Below are 5,603 nucleotides of genomic sequence, written 5' to 3' on the forward strand. Positions count from 1 at the left end.
TGGCCTGCAATCGGAATCCGGAAACCCCATCCCTCACTTTGTACACTCCCAAAGTGGAAACAAGTTCAATGAAACTATATTCTCTCTGGACCTAGACTTCGTAAATGAACTAGTCGACCCGCCCCAGGAATTCCTACCCACTTTCCACGGGCGAGGTTGCACGTCTACCATCGACTTCATTTTAGCCTCTAACACCTGCAAAGGATCGCTAAACAACTACAAAGTAGGGTCCAGCCCGATCAGTGACCACTATCCCCTAAGCGTAGAGTTTATCATAGAAGAAGTAGGCCCTTACAAAACACAAACCAGCCCTCTCGACCAAGAATCTTTAGCATTAAAGAAGAAGAACGGATATGCCATCAAATGGGCGAAAGTCGACCCCGAAGTCATCTCGCAAAGGATACTCGAAAAAACGTATCCCTGGCAAAGGGACTGCTTGTCCGCAGAGCCCTCCCCCGCACAAATTATTGCCTCTTTCAATAACATCCAAGGGGCAATAAGAGATGAACTATTTAGGTACACGGCAAATAAACCAAAATCCCAAACAAAGAGATGGTTCAACTCAGATTGCAGAAAGGCCCTCACATCCCTAAAAGAAGCCCTACGACAAAAACCGCGAGATGTTCAACTAATCTCGCTCCGAAGAAAAACTTACAACAATGCCAGGAAAAACTGAAGGCTCCAGATAAAGAAAGATCTATGGTCCCAATTGCATGAGAGTGCATTAAAAAAGGACAGTATCACTTTTTGGCAGGTTATTAGATCACCTTTTTTAGACAATAACACCGACACACATCACCTCGACGTAGCCATAACTGAGAACGACTGGGTCCAACATTTTACAAAAATCTTCGGCCAGACAACAGACATTTCTCAAAAAGAAGGCGAGGACGAAACAGAGAAAAGTTTTCTCCCCATCGATCTATGCTTCACGGTCAATGAGGTTAGAAAAGCGATTAAAGCGTCAAAAACTGGCAAGGCTCCCGGCCCTGACGGGGTACCCATGGACCTGTTCTTATATAACAACGAACACTGGTCACTAATAATAACTCGGGTAATGACCGCAGTCACCAAAATCGGACTCCTTCCATCATGGTCATCATCCACCCTCGTGCCAATATTTAAGAAAGGGGACCGAAACGATCCCGTGTGCTACCGACCGATCTCCCTTCTGGACTCCACAGGTAAAATTGCAGGTCGATTACTCCTGGACCGATTACAATCTTGGGCCCAGGAAAACAACATCCTCACAGACCTGCCATATGGTTTTCAGAAGGGGCTCGGGACGGTGGAACAGGCCTTAAACCTTACCCTTCTGGCCGGAAAATACACACGCGCAAAAGAAGGAAAAATCTACCTGGTATATGTGGATCTAAGCGCGGCCTTTGATTGTGTCCAGCATGCAAAGATGTGGGACATTATGACCAATCTCGGAGTAGATCTATCTATACTGGCCTTTCTTCGGGGTCTATACACTAACGCAGAAGGCCGAGTGCGCTATGGCACAGGTGGCGAACTATCACGTCCCTTCAAAATCACAAGAGGAGTAAGGCAAGGGTGCGTGCTGGCTCCCTTCCTATTCAATCTATATACCAATGGGATCGAAAAAGCCATGTTGGCAGGGAGTCAGGATCTTCCTCAGATAGCACGCCGCCCTATACCCATCCTCCTCTACGCCGACGATTCGGTCATTCTGGCCCGAACAGCCAATCAACTCCAGCATCAGCTGAACAAATACGTGACATTCATGGACTCCCTGGGTCTAAAAGTAAATGCAAAGAAAACTTTCACAATGATCATAGGCCCCAAACACGGAACTCTAAAACCCATATACATAAACAATACCAAGTTGGAAAAAACATCAGTGTATCCTTATCTGGGCATACTTGTAGATGACTCAATGACATGGCGCAAAGCCATCGAAGCCAGAAATCTTAACTTTCGGCGAGCAACATCAGCACTATGTGCCTTTTCCAGGAAACTCGGCAAACCAGCTCCCTCGGAACTGCTAACGCTGTACTATGCAAAATGCCACAGCGTGGCTAGCTACGGAGCAGGCATCTGGGGCCATGGAAGCATCAACCAACTACAGGTAACGGAGAACGCCTTCATCAAGTACGTTCTGGCTCTTCCCCAAAGCTCCCCAATTTTAGCATCACATCGGGAGCTAGGGATGGAATTTGTGACAGACACCTTACGCTGCCAGCCCCTCATCCTATGGCACCGCATATGGTGCAATCCAGAAAGCCACATAACACGTTCTCTCATTACCGATTGCCTCAGCCTTGCCCACTGGAGAAAAATACCCTGGCTTAATTACATCTATAAATTTTTCCAAGATCTCGATCGGGAGCAGTACTTCTTAGACCCACCCTCAATAGAGGATATCTCAAAGAAACAACTCAAAGAACTATGTATGGGTCACCTGAGAGAACTTCTCAATCAGGCAGAAATCGTAAAAGCACAAAACGGGAAGATTTGCCCATTGCAATCAGCGAAACTGGCACAGCCCTATTTGACGTTTTTTCTCTCGAACTATGAAAAGTACCTATTGACAAGGCTCCGGTTCGATCTCTTCTTCCGCTTGGTTTCATTCCCGGAACAGCACAACTGGTCTCGGGACATGACCTGTTGTCCGTGTGACGGAGTCTCCAAACAATCCACGGTTCATGTCACATTGTTCTGCAAATTCTACAGAGAAGCCAGGAAAAAATGGATCCTTCCTCTCCTTCGTTCAAGCGGCCTCAGAAACACGTACCCAGCCCTCGCCTACCTCCAGTCACCGGCAAATCCGCATGAAGCTAAAATGACAGTGACTTTTCTAAAAACTGTACTAAAAATTCGCAAGGGCATGATTTTATAAACCGTAATATGTGTGTTTTTGTGTAAACCCGATGTTTTTATAAAAATGTACTTTTTATGATTATGCAAATTTTTATAATCGAATAAAAGTTTATGAACTGAACACCCTGTGTTTCATGTATCTCTCCTAAAACCCTATCATCCAAACATACACAAAGACCATCCACCTCCCCCCATCTTAATAGACAATCATGTTGAGTATGAGGTACATTGCAGTTTGGATTCCAAGCGCATTCAAGGCAAACTGTATTATCTAATAGACTGAAAAGGGTATGATGCTTCCGGAAGATCATGGGAGCCATCATCTTATTAGGCGGTTTCATATGCTCATCATTATAAGCCCTGCACAGGATGGCCTCCTTTGTGGGGGAGAACTGTCATGAGCTCCGCGCCACGTCATGATTGTTTGTTCACCCACTTCTCGTTTGTGCAATCATGTACAGTTGGCTGCATAAACATTGTGAGTTTTAACTCTGATGAAATTTATAAATATGTATAATTATCAAGAACTCTTGTGTTTGTAAATTATCAGTTGGATAGCCTTGCTGCACATGATTTTGAAGATCAAGCATTCACAAGAACTGCCATGTGTATTTAAATAAGGATGCACATGGCTTTGAAAAGCAGTTAGTCACAAAGACTGCCGTGTGTATTTCAATGAAGATTTAACCGTTATACACACACTCCCTCCAGCATGTGCATTCTAATTAGGTACCTCCTGCACAAGGGATTGCAGCAATCAAGCTCTGCCGGTGGTTAGGCAAATGAGTCTCCAGCACATGTGCCTTCTGTAGGAGAGTAGGGTCTGCAATCCTATGATCACCCAGATTTTTTGCTTGTGTTTCACTGGTTTACGACTTTCTCGGGCTGAGGGCCTGCCAATCAGACCCACAGCCTAGCTGTTCTCTCGCTAAATTGATGTGTGTACCTCAGGTGCATTACCTAATTGGAACTGGGCCACCTTGTCAGACCCTGTAACTCAGGGTTTTGTGTATCCTGGGTAGGCAGGGCTTTGCAGGAAGGTGACTGCGGAGTGGCACCCCGGTGCTCACTACGCATCTGCCGGCTAGAACCAGTTCCAGGGGCGCCCAGCCCCTGACCTGGGGAAAGTCCGACATGGGAGAGGGGTGTAACCACCCCCCTTTCTGGTCCCACCCTTAGGGCAGGACCTAGTCACGTACCCACCCCTTTCTTCAGGATAAAGGCAGGAGCGGGGACCATTCCAAATTAGATCATCTTTGAATCAAGAACTACTTTCTACGAAAGGACATTCAAGACTCTTCTCAAGATTTCTCCCTTGTGGCTAAGGAGTAGTCACCCTGCATCCGCAGGCACCATCTAAGAACTCTGCGGTTTGCTGCAAGTCCTTCCTCAGGAATCCGACTGCCCAGCTCGACGAGAACCGGCTTCCCTGGCACCTCTGACCTCTACCCACATCGTCAGCTCAGCTGAGATCCCTGGGTGCGACGAGACCTCGAGGGACCGGCCATCATCAAAACCTGCACGATTTCTTAACCAGCACGACCGCCGAGGGATCCTCTGGTGAGTGCTTTGGGGTCCGAGAAGCCCCAACCCTGAGCAGCTCCAGCACCGAAGTGCAGCCTCCCAGCATCTCCACGATCTGCGTGGGGCCCTTCTGCTTTTGCCGCTCATCACGTTGTCTGGTTACTAGCCGCTGGCTTGTGACCTTCTTGACGACATCCGACAACCAACGCTGCTGGTCTGGTTGCTCTAGACTGGCCTTTGCTCCCTTCTGAGAGAGGAGCACCCCGGACCCTCCTGGTCCACTCACGACGCCATTTTAGGCCCACCACGTGGCCCTGAATTTGCCAAGGCTTGTTGCCCCAATCCTGGGCCCAGCGACGCCGACAGCATCAACCTTCGTGGGACAGCTCGCACCTCCATCCTGGTCTCCGACAACGCCTCCTGGTCCGTGAGACTGCAGAGCCTAGCGTCGCCCACTCACCTAGTCGAGGTGACGATCATCCGGTGCCCTCCTGGTACCCTCTGACTACTGGCTAGTAGTTACGAACTTGGTCCCCTCTGCTTTCAGGTGTCATCCATCTTTGATCCAGGCTTGGATCTCTACGAACTATCTCCACTGGTCGCCGGCCAGCAACTCCTTCCTTCCGGCTCCTGGCTCGTCAGCGAGGACTCCCGACGTCTGTAAAGACTTGGGCAGCCGCAGCCCTTGGGCTAGGTAACTTCGGCATTTCGGTGCCCGCATAGCCTCCTTATTTAAGGGTCCCGAGTCCCTATCGCTTCCGACTTGCCTTATCGGGTCCGCCCGAGACCACTAAACTGTCCGTGCCCTCGGGCACTTGTATTGATTGTGCACTTGAAGTATTTTCCTAAGAGTTTCGTTGTGTGCTTAGTACCCTGTCCTCATAAAGAGTACAGGGCTGTTGTGATTCTAATAAATACACTGTTTATTTTCATAACACTTGTGTGGTGTCCTTTCACTTGGTGTTCAAGGGGTATGTGATGGTATAACAGCTGGCTTAACACGCCCTCTAGAGTTTAGCCCGAAGACTGCTCGTATCCACGCTACTCGGATAGCTGGTCTAAGGTTGACTTACAACCAATCACCATAAGGGTTGTTTGGACTGATGCATAGTGATCACTAGAATAGTGAGCACTGCATATCAGGCCAACTTCTCACACCTTCCATCTATTTAAAGCTTAAGCATACAACTGAACATTGCTTAGCTTTGTTTCCAGAAGAGATTCCATTTACCTGA

Source organism: Lissotriton vulgaris, chromosome 5 (genome assembly GCF_964263255.1).
Source record: "Lissotriton vulgaris chromosome 5, aLisVul1.2, whole genome shotgun sequence".
NCBI classification, from domain to species: domain Eukaryota; kingdom Metazoa; phylum Chordata; class Amphibia; order Caudata; family Salamandridae; genus Lissotriton; species Lissotriton vulgaris.